Below are 12,569 nucleotides of genomic sequence, written 5' to 3'. Positions count from 1 at the left end.
AATGCCCAATTAGAATTCCTATGACTAGGAACATTTTACAATACTTCATTTATTAATTCTTCGTCACTCATATTCTTAACACTTAAGAATGAAGAATTAAGAAGATTTGTATGGAATAATATCAAATATTAATTAAGCCTTAATAAAATAAATAAATAATTATTTATTATATTTATTTAATAAGAAATTAATGTCAAAAACAATAAATGTTGGCTCCTAGGACATACATGTCTAACAGCAGGGCAACACCACGCCCCAGGCAGAATCAAAATGCAAGGAAAAGAAGGGTTTGGCAGTGAGCTCCTCTCGTGTAAGTAATGCTAGCTCTTCTTTTTCTTTGAGTATGTTCACTTAAATGCAATTTTCTCTACTTACTCTCATCTTAGTTTGATTTCCTAATCTCAAAATGGATTTAGCTTCGGGGACGAAGCTTCTTTTAAGGTGGGTGGATTGTAACATCTTGATATTTTAAATAATTCTTCTTTCAATAAAATATTTTTGAGAATAAAAATTTATTTTTCGATCTTAAATATTTTTAATCGAAATACTTTCAAAAACAAATTGTTATTGTTTAAAATTTCAAATGATTATTTTATATCTTATAATTTTGTTATCTAAAAATCATTTACTCTTTTTCTCAAAAAAAAAATAATCATTTACTCTAAACTCTTATTTTACTAAGCTTTTAAAATGAAATTATATATGTAATTTAATTTCTACAAGAAATGTTCGTCAAACACGAGTATAATTAAATATTTTAAGCTCTTTATTTTAAATAATTCGGTACGAAATATTTATATGTTTTTGAAATCCTTATTTAGGAGATAAATTTATTTATCAAAATTTTGACCCAAAAGTCTATCTGAGACGAATCTATGACCCTTGTATCTTTATTTTAAACCTAGGTTTGGACCCAAACATAATCTAAGCCCAAATGAATTAATCTCCTAGCTTAAATAATTCTTATTGAGCCCAACTATAAAAGCTCAAAATGAATTTAGCCTAAGTATATATATGCATATGTTCATTTCCTTATGGATTAAGATTCATTGCAAAAAATTAAAAAAGGTCAAAATCAGGAGCTCCCTATTGTGTCTCTCCTCTCTCCCGTTTCTTCTTCACGAAGCAGCCCCAATCGTCTCTCTCTCGATCGACGAATTTCAGACCAGCGAGCTCAGCAGATCAACGAGGCGTCCGGCGGTGGCAAAGCTCCGGCGGCGAGCCCAGGCGACGGCGGCGAGACAGACCGGCGGCTCCTCTGTCTCTCGTCTTCTTCGCGACCAACGGCAGCGGTGACCTTCCTCTCTCGTTGACGGTCGATGGCGGCGTCTTCCCTCCTCCGGCGTGGCAGCTTGGACGACAGTGGTGGTGGCCGGAGCAGCGTTGGTCGAAACCAGAGAAGCAGCAGGACTAATGTGGTTTAATCTTGGATTAGGAAGGTAATTAGTATGCTAATGACCTTGTTTATGGTTTAATTATTGGTAGATTATGGTTTAATTGGGGATTAAGACTTGATTAATGAATTATTAGTGAATGAAGGTTGATTATGGAGGATAAATGAGGATGATGATTAGGATGGATGATATTAGTAATTTAATATTAAAGCATGCTTATGGATAATGTTGATAGTGGTTAAGTGGGTAATTAGTGTTAATAATCATGGGTTATGGAGTATTAAGATCACTACTAATAATTGTAGATTATGGTTCATTGCTAATTAAAGGTTAGGAATTTATTTATGGATTTGTGACTATGGTGATTATTGATCATGATGATTAGGGATTGATATTGGTGTTATTTTCGCATTTGAAATAGTATGAGTTCATATTTAAAAGTTTGTAAATGGTAATGTAGTTTTAGGAGGTGTTGAGAATGTATTTTTGGAGCTGTGGCAGTATAGAATTTCGGGTTCCAAGAAGTCTGCAATTTCCTTTGGTGAACAGGACTGAACAACAGTCTTATTTACTTGTTTTCTTATCAAGTTACCAAGAGCAGTAGCATTGGAATGGTTAAGGCCTTGTCTTGCAAGGGGAGTGTTTGGGGTTCGAGACTTACTATTAGTATCCTCATATGTTTTTTAAATATTGCTTAGAAAATAGTTTATTTGTCTAAAGTGAGAATTGAACTTTAAACCTCATACTTACTTTTAACATATTGAGTTCTTTCCAATTAAGCTAATTCCATCCTTTAAAAGTATCTTGGTTTAATGAATTATATTATTAGTGATGTGATTATTAGCTATTAATTAATTAATGATGATTAAGGCAAATGGTGGGCTGATTATGGAATATTAATCAATGATGATGGTTAATATTAATGATTAGTTGATGGTATTATGGACTAAGTATGAATTAAGAGCATTAATGATAACTACGTTCTAATGGGTGTGTTATGAAGGTGATTAGCATGATGGTGATGACGGTTAGTTAATAATATGTAATTATTGATGATAATAGGATTGATTATGGTAATGATATAATAGTGTGGATGATGGGTAATGATGTTGAGAATATTGAGTTAGTGGTGGTTGATGGGTTTCTGATATTATGATGCTTATAATTAACGGTGATGATGAGTTGTGATGTTGTGGTTATGGAGACCAAATGATAATGGATGTGATAACGGGTCCTTACATGAAAGGAGATGATGTTGAAAGTAGGACAATGGTTCATGGATTAATGGAAGGATGGTGATGAAAGGTTTGATGTGGGAAAAGAGATAATATGGGAATATCTATGATGTTGAGAAAGTAAAAATGTTAATGATAGCATTGGTAACTGAATAAAGATTTGGATTGGTTCTCAGGTTCCCCGTTGAAGTGACTAGTCTAAAGAGTTGAGCCTAGGATCGGGTGATTGTTTTTGAGAGGTTTGGCTTTGAGGTAAGTTTCTATGTCCGTCAAAACTACTTTGCCCTTTTAAATAAGCTATTTATTTAATTTGCGTACTTAAAAGTATTTTGAAAATGTGATTTACTAATCTATGAGTATGGATGTATTTATATATTGAGAATTCTATGAGATATTATACGAGTATGAAACTACATAGCTTTTGAAGGGTATAAACTATGTTTATTGTTGAGCGATATAAATTATATTTTAATTGGAGGATGAATCGTATGTTTGATATAAATCCTATTTTGGAAATGTATATATATTAAATATATTCTACTATTTGGAAAGCTATATTTGAATAGCCTGCGGGCAATGGAACTATTGTTGAAAACCTATTTGGAAAGGATGTTACTATCTTGGAGGAATTATATTTATAATATACTTATTTGGAGGTTTATCCCTTTCTGTGTGAATTGTGTTGGAGGTTGAGCTCCGGCTCTACTTGATTGTTGATATGAGCTCCGGCTCCATTTGATTATGAGGTGGGTAACCTGGTAGAAAAAATCCTGGGTTGCCAGGACTAGTAACTACCCGTTGGGCTTGGAATCCCAATTAGGGGGTGTGCACACTTAAGGTTCTAGTTCTGTTTCCATTGATATTGTGAGAAGTGAGGTTCCACTGGCAGGTGGTGGTGGCGGTTGTGTGGGAAGCACCGTTCACTAGGGCTTTACTGAGATGATGTCCCTGCCCCACTGTTGTGATATTGAGATTGATTACGATTGGGATACATCCACTTGTTTATTATGATATATTGATATTTGAGAAATATGACTTGAATTCCTCCCTATATATGATTATTTGGTATATATGTTCTGGAGAATGACTTATGAGAAAGTCTATACTTGAAATAATTTCTTGATGAGTATTGCTATATGAAGCTATGACTTCTTCCATATCTATGTTATGTTTTGAAAACACTTATGAGAGAAGAATATGTTTTGAAACTACTATTATGTTGAGAATTATATCTTGTGAGAAATGTTCTCTTGAAATCCTCCATACTAGTATATATATATTTTAGAAACATTTTGAGAAAGTATTATGCCTTATGTGGCTTATGATTGTTATACTATGATTTGGAAGTAATTAGGGAATAATTTATGAAACGGTTATAATGCTTGAAAGTGCTAACTATTCTTATCTTATATTATGCAATGTTTTAAGTATAATGAACTATGGTTATGATACCGTGAAATATATAATGCTATTATCTTAAAATCTACTACCTTATATGAATATGAAAGTATTGTTGGGTAAAGTATAGTGTGGTTGTTGAGTAAACTATTTTGTGAAAAACTATAAACCTTATTGTGGGAAAATCTCATGTTTTGGTGTGAGTTAAACATTTAGAATCTCCTCCCTTATCTTGAAAATCCTCTCTTTTAGTCTAGTATTGATTTAAAGTATTTGAAAACCTTTACATTGGAAGTTTTCTTACTTAATGAGTTGTGGTCCCAAAATACTTCTTAAACTCTCTTAAAAATACTCTTATAAGGCTTTGGGCTATATATATTTCCTAAAAGGCGGTTTCTTTAAGTATCAAAACCTATTTACAAAGTATACTTATTTTCTAAGTAAAAATGAACATATTTTACGGGGCAAAGTGAACCTTACTTAGCATTTTTATGCTAACTTTGTGTTTCCTATATTATTTCCTAAACTTGTTTTTCAGGATTTGAGTAAGCAATTGATCAAGAGCGCGCTAGTATCCATTACGAGCTGATGGTAGAGCAAATGTTTTTTCGAATGGTAGTTTAGTTTCATTCATTGTGTTAAGGTTTTGTAGTTGAGAATTCCTTGTAATTGAGTTTGGATAGTGATAAAGCTTTATTGGAATATTGAAGTTTGTAATAAAGGTTTAGCCTGAGCATCTAATCTAGGATGATTAGGTGTGGCGGTAACACCTCTTTGAGGATAATTGTATGGTCATTATGGTTAACTTGGATTGTAAAAATTGGGGTGTTACATGCTTGTCCAGGAGAGAAGTGATAACGCATGTCAATCGTTCACATGTCTAGATCTAACGGGTCAGAAACACTAATTTTAAAAAAAATGCGGTGGCATTTTAGTAAATAATTGAGCATTGAAGTGCAAGTAAAATGTATTACAAATGCAAGTAGCAGTTTTATATAGCGAACGTAAGTGCAAGTAAATTGTATTACAAGTGATATTAAAATGTATTACAGGTGTAAGTAAAATGTACACTAAACATCAATACTAATAAGTGCTTCTAACGTTATAATTAGGTGCACGAATGTTAAAATTACTTGCACTTGTAAGTGAAAAATAGGTGCACTTGTAAGTGATTTTACTTGCACTTTTTACTTGCAAATGTGCACCAATTACTTGCACTTATAACACAATTAATTGCACCAAAGTTCGAGTTATTTACGAAAATGTCACCGTGTTGTTTCTTTAAAATTACATCTCATTCATTGATCTGGACATGTGGGCGGTTGTGAATGGTTCTTATTTCTCTCCTGGGAGAGGGTTCTCACCTGAACGAAACCCTATATATATATATATGCAGCACATATCATCATATCATATCTTGTTAGCTCCAAACCTACCTATACTGACCCGGCAATTATTTTTAATTTTAAATGATTATTAGTGAGATCCATGTCTTACTCAGATTATCAAATAGTGAAACCTTATTCCACTAAGCACCAATGTGTAGAGTACACGTGGTGAAAACGAAGTTACAAAAGTGTTACAATAATAGCTTGTGATACACATCTTGTACATACATCAGCTGCCGCCTGCGCTTCTAGGAATAATCCATTTATGCTACATCTTCAAAGCTTCAAACATCATGTTTCATTCTTAGCATTCACCACACACTAGTTTGATGATTATGCCCAATCGATTGTAAAATAAATTCACAAGTTTTTATTAAATCACACCATTATTCAATCTATAGAGAGAATAAAGCTATTAAGCTAGTGTAAAAAGAATTTTAGAGAGAGATTTTTCAAGATCAAATCTTCGAGATTGTTAACCATGCTATTGAGAAAGAATTGCATTTTTATATTGTTGAATAACATGTACTCCAATATGCTAAAGCGTCACCAATCAATTCAAATCACTTTGAATTGCTTAAAATTTCTTTCAATAGAAACCTCTTGTCAACTATTTTGACGTGTTATTGTTGACATAAATCGTATACATATATATATGGTTGAAATGTTGAAGTATATGTAGAAAATCTTGTTGTAGCAGTGTATAATTAATAGCATTTCCAATAATTGTAATTTTTTAGAAGTGTTTGTAGGTGCGACTAGGAAAGAGAAGATGGGAGAAAAGAGAAAAAGGAAACAAAAAATTACAAAAACAAAATCTGAGAAAATAATATATTTTTTTAAAAAGCCAAGATTTACGCGCCCATTGCTCGGGCCTGGCTGGGCACGAGATTTGCACCTCACGCAAGACAACGTGGCTTTATTTCTTTTTTGGTGGGGCCCACAGATCTGACAAAAACTGGTCCTTCCGCAAATACCTCACTTACTATCTCTCATCTCCCTCACTCCTCTACGTTTTGATTTTTCAAAAACCACAATTAGGGATGTCCTAATACAGAATTGAATACTCCCATACTACATCTAAGCCTATTTTAATTTGCCAAAAAATTATATCTAAAAACATAATAAGTGTGAATGAAGGTATACCCTTCATTTATGTTGGTTTTTTTCGTTAAGTTTTTTTGTACATTATGCTATAAAAGTTGTATTTTACAATATATTAGACAAATATACCCCTACCCTTATAACTTCCGTTATCTTTTCTACTATTGTCACCATGAACATGCATCCACAATATATTTTCTTATTTTCTTCAATAATAATAATATATATACATATTATTTATTGGAGTTATATGTTAGTCATTTTCTAAAATATAAATATAAGATTTATAAAAATATCTTACATTATTATTATTATTTGCAATAATTTAAATATAAAAAATCTAAATAAATTTAAAATTTTAATATAAAATATTAATATCGGGCACATATGTTTTGCGCATCGCGCATAAGAAAAACTAGTATACCCATACATGGTTAAAGATCATATCAGAATTATTTTATACATTTACCATTAGCGTATAAATATTAAATTCCCAATAATAATCATTGAAAGTTTGTTTTTGAGGTAGGTCCCACCTAATCATTATATACACAAAAAAAAATGATACTCTCATGAAGTATAACTTCCTAGTGTACAAATTTTATTAGGTAAATAAAAGTGAATGAATATAACAGTGAGCAGGAGTAAAAGATGGAGTAGAAAGTGAGCAGGAGTACATATAGTATTACTTTTAGCGTTTTTGTGGTCGGAGATATGAAGAAATACATAAAGGAATTGATCGAAAACTTTGCGTGTACACCATTGACCATATCATTGTTGGTTCACTACTGCAGATGATATATAACATTTAACCAAATTCTTTCTTTAGAGCTATGTATCACAACAGTATACAATAATTTATCTATACATATATAGTTAGTTTGTCATATCTTTCATTATACGGAGTATTATTATTGCTTTCTGCCAACATTTTCTTCTTAAAAATACATGCTTAGCTCCCTTCATCTTTCTCCCCATTCTAAGCTCCATTCAATTCCCCTCTTTCTAGCAATCAAATACATCTCTCTCTCTCCCTCTTTCTTTCTTTCTCTCTCTCTATATATATAATGTCTGGATTCATTATGGTTCCGTTTGTTTTAAGTATGTTATTAGCCCATTATGCATTGGCATTATATTGGATTCAAGAATGTTATTGAGGTCACTAGAGGGAAAGAAGATGGATGGTAGATTGATTTTAAGTGCCCTTCCGAAAGGGGCCATCGTCCCGCCTTCAGGTCCGAGTCAGACGACATCTCCGGATTTTCCTCCGACTCACCAGAGCAACAATGGAAACAGTGATTATTCAGGCAATGACGGCAACAAACACTCCCAATCTCCGACCAATGCCATCAGCACCCACACTTGATCGGAACAAATTTCCTCATCTGACAATTTGATACATACAAACACATATATATAATTAAAGAAAAAGAGTATCTATTGATGTAGGACTATACCATGAATAAATACTATGATGAGTATACATATTTTTTTTTTAAAAAAAACAATCTATAGATGCATTTTACTAGGTATTTATACCATGTATTGCATTGATGTTTATGTTGTCATGATAAAATAATCGAATAAATTTTATAAATTACAAAATACCTAACTTTCATGGTTTTTTAATTTTGTGATGAGAAAACTCTTGTGACTAGGGATGTCAACGGGGCGGGGCGGGGGCGGGGAATGGGGTCCCCGTCCCCGAAATCCCTCCCCATTCCCCATCCCTGTCCGGCCGTCCCCACGGGGATTTTTCGGGGACGGGGAATCCTCGCGGGGATTTTTTTAAATTATGTAAATTAAAAAAAACTAATATTATAAAAAAGAAACTAAGCATTGAATCATTAAACAAAGTCCAAATTCAACATACATAGATCAATAAAATTAAAATATCCAAACTCTAAAACTACTATAAATATCCAAAGTTTCAAACTTTCAAACAAAAATACATAATCATAAAATGTCCAAACACTTTAAATTGTTTCAAACTCCTTCAAAGTCCAAAGTCCAAATATAAGTACATAACAAAACAAATGAACTTCTAGGATTTTAACTTTTAATTTCTTATATACTTTGTATATAAATAATATATAATATAATATAATAATATACGGGGAATCGGGGACGGGACGGGGAGCGGGGATCGGGGTTGGGGTCGGGGCGGGGAATACCCTCCTCGTCCCCGTCCCCGTCCCCCGCGGGGATTAGGAAGTTTTCCCCATCCCCGTCCCCGTCGGGGCGGGGATCTGTTTTTCCCGTCGGGGGCGGGTTGAATTGCCATCCCACTTGTGACTTTGGTCACTAAAGGGCCACAAGGAGGTAAACCCGTCTATGTTTTCTATAGATTATTGTCTTACACCAAGAAGACCAATAGGCCAGTTGAGAGGTTAACTTGTAACCTTGTGATTATCGAGTCAACATTCCGACCAACTTGACTAGGGTTGCTCTATTAACTTTTATTTTATTCCTTATCCAATTGATCATTCATTTTTAGGGATGATCTGTCTAATTTTTTTGCCTTTATTCTTTTGTTTTGCACAAATTAATATAGATTATATGACAAATACATATATCTTTAAGGGGATATGGTCGGTGTGCCTAGACCTGGCAATTCGTGTATACAGATTCGTTAACGGGTCGACACGATAACGACACGAATACGATAAGGCTAAACACGAACACGACATGCTAAGGTTAACGGGTTCAAAATTGTAACACGAACACGATTTGTTAACGGGTTAAACAGGTTGACACGATAGACACGTTTTGTTAATGGGTTTCGGATCGTGTCGACACGATATCACACGAAACCCCTTTAAACCCGCTAAATCTATTGATATATTACAAACTAAAATTTAAAGTTAAGTTATATAAAAAATAAATAAAACATATAATCCAATCCATCAAACAAACTAAAAAAATATTTAGGGGGTGTATTCAATCATGACTTTCATAAAATTTTAAAGACTTTTATAAACTTTAAAAGTTTGGAGGTATTCAATTCAAACATTTAGAGAGTATTTAAAAGTCATGGGGTATTCGATCAAGATTTTTAAAGAGTTTTTAAAAGTCATGTGGTATTCAATTAAAACTTTTAAAGAGTTTTTAAAAGTCATGTGATATTCAAAAAGTTATGAATTTGTAAGGACTTTTTAATTTTAGAACTTCTATAGACTTTTATATACTTTTCATTCTCAAATATAAATAGTTGAAATCCAACCCCCAGCCCCAAGATTTCAAAATTTCTTTCTACCAACTCTAAAGGTTCTCTCTCTCTCTCTCTATTTAAACTCTATTTTTTTCTCCTTATTTAAAATTTTAAACTTTATAAACCTTATACCTAAATTCAATAAATTATTTTTTCTTCATTATCCTATATTTTCTTCATACCTAAACTCTACCAATTTTTTTCTCTCTCCTAAACTTTACAATCTTCCTCTAAAAATTCAAAATAATATTATTTTTATTTCATTGTTGCTTGTATATTTTGATTTTTTTTCTATGAACTTTTTATCCCTAACTTCTAAACTTTTTCTCCTAAATACATGAACAGAGTAATTTTTTTTTTTTTTTATCTATGACCGTCAATTTTTACTATATATTTCATAATATTCATATGTTTATTCGTAATATATTTTTTCTTTTTTCTTTTTAACAACATGCTATTACGAATAGTGAACTATTGTTCGTAATAGCAATTCGAGGATACAAAGAGAAGCACCTTGTTGTTGTTAGCAGTCTTATATTGTTATTGCAAATAATAGCTCTTTGCTTGATGCCTAGCAGTATATCAAATATAATATATATATATATATTATTAATTTTTTTTTTATTTTGTGCAACTAGTAATTATATATTTTTTTAAATATTAATTTCTCAAGAAAAAGTAATTATATTTTTAAATATTTTATTTGAACAATTCTATAACTATAAATTTTAGTGTTTAATATTGTTATGAATTGCTTATGAAAGTTTTAAGGATGTATTCAATTTAGAATTTTAATGACTTTTGTAGACTTTTTAAAATAAAAGAGTTGATAAAAGTTTATGCAAGTTTTTTACACATACTTTTATAGAGTTTTACAAAGTTTTAAAAAGTTTTGAACTACTATATGAAAGTCAATAAAAGTTTAAAATCTATCATTTTAAAAGTTTTTAAAAGTTTACAAAAGTCATGATTGAATACACCCCCTTAATTTATAACATTCATAAAATTATAAAATAACATCAAAAAATCATAATTAAAGAAGTCCATATTAGTTTTTAGAATAAAATTGAACACAATAAACATTCAAATTTCATATTATTGAACATCAATAATTGGAGTATGATCTTGGCCTAATGTAGTAAATTCATTCATAATCATGTTCATGATATATTTTGTAAAGACCATGGTTCTTACCTAAATGACACTGGTTCTTAGCGGGTTCTAAACAGATCTGTGTAAACGGGTTAACACGATAATACTAACGGGTTAAACGAGTTCTTAATAGGTTTAACGGGTTGACTTGTTAAGACACGAAAATATAACGGGTTCTTAACGGGTCAACCCGTTAACGACCCAGGACATGTTAAGGCTAAACACTAACCCGTTATTTTCGTGTCTGATTTCGTGTCGTGTTAACGGGTCGTGTCAATAATTGCCAAGTCTAGGTGTGCCCCATTACAGAGATGTGCTGTTGGTGAGCTAGAGCTGCGGTGGGGTTACCCCTCTTTTTGATTTTTTTTAATACAATTTTCAATTGGATAACAATATTTACATATATAGCTAAATGTGACATATATAGGTTTCTATCCCCTATACGGAATACGGGGCTTCATTATTTTGTTTTCATTTAATTTGTTTGAGCTAATTCATTTTTGGTTTTAGATTTATAAGTGACAGTCACTTTTAGTTCTTTTTTTTTTTTCCTTCAATATATTCATTTTTTTTTATCTTAGTATTATTGTGGCATGACCATTTTTTTCCTCCATCAACAAAACAGTTTAAATTTCGTCAAAAACAAGAACATTTCAGCCTTCAATTTTGATTTTTTTCAAAAAAAAAAAACATAAAAAATATAGTGGGTCAACTACTTTATATAAAAAAGATCAAAATGTCCTTGTATTTAACGGCATTTCAATGATTTTCTTGACGGAGGACAAAAAATGATCATGCAATAATAATAATAGGACCAAATGATGATGTTTTGATTAAAAAAAAAGGACTAAAAATGAATTGTCACCTATAAATTTAGGACAAAAATGAAATTAACTCAATTTGTTTTGTTATATGTTGTTACTCGTCACTCCTTTATGACTCTTAAAATTTCATTGATTTTTATCTTTGTGGTTTAATCTTCATTTTGTTTCAACTTCATGAATATATTGAAGTATAAAAAGTTTGTGAATTAAAAATTTTAAACTGAATTGTTTCTAAAAAAATCATAGTATCATACAAAATTATTTAATTTATATTAGCTCATTGTCACATTATATATATTGAATTTCAAGTCATTGCCACATAAAAATAATAGCACACGCGCGTGAGAATCTAGTCAGAGTTAAATTAACAATAACATGCTAAATGGGTAAGATGAGGCTTAATTGCATTTTTTTGCAGTTTAAGATGTCTTAATATAATTTTTCTTTTAGTTAGAGAACTCAATTCTACTATTTAGTTGACTTAGGTGACTAATTTGACAAATTTTTCAAATATTTGGACTAAACTTGATTGATTATGCGAACAGCCTAAAGTGACTCTTTGCTTGCAATTCAAAGCATTGAGGAGAGCAACAGAATAACACAAATTATAACATGACCTGTGCCTATAACTTTTTTGTTTTCCCCTCGCCTAGAATGGATCGCTTATCTTGGTTCTATAGACGCCTAGGGTGCGCGGCCCTAGGCGGACTATTCTTCAATTGTTCATATGATTCCAACAAAGAGTACTAACTAAGCTACTTCGGGATGTTACTTTTGTTTTCGTTAAGTGTAGTGGAAATATGGTAGCTCATACTGTGGCTGCTCATGCAGTTTGTAATACGGGGGGGGGGGGGGGGGGGGGG

The 12,569-nt window shown here is 31.8% G+C and overlaps 1 long non-coding RNA gene across 3 annotated transcripts; it reads left to right on the top strand.

Annotated features, from left to right (window-relative positions):
* Window positions 1–1,056: 1,056 nt before the first annotated feature.
* On the top strand, window positions 1,057–4,858 carry LOC116010777. 3 transcript variants are annotated; one of them, XR_004096951.1, is made up of 3 exons: window positions 1,057–1,439; window positions 2,806–2,881; window positions 4,566–4,858. It is a non-coding gene; the product is annotated as an uncharacterized LOC116010777 (long non-coding RNA). The 3 variants fall into 3 exon arrangements; XR_004096953.1 differs by having other exon boundaries at window positions 1,540–2,881; XR_004096952.1 differs by having other exon boundaries at window positions 1,531–2,881.
* Window positions 4,859–12,569: the final 7,711 nt, after the last annotated feature.

Source organism: Ipomoea triloba, chromosome 1 (assembly GCF_003576645.1).
Source record: "Ipomoea triloba cultivar NCNSP0323 chromosome 1, ASM357664v1".
NCBI classification, from domain to species: Eukaryota; Viridiplantae; Streptophyta; class Magnoliopsida; order Solanales; family Convolvulaceae; genus Ipomoea; species Ipomoea triloba.
This window is presented reverse-complemented; position numbering and strand designations above follow the sequence as displayed.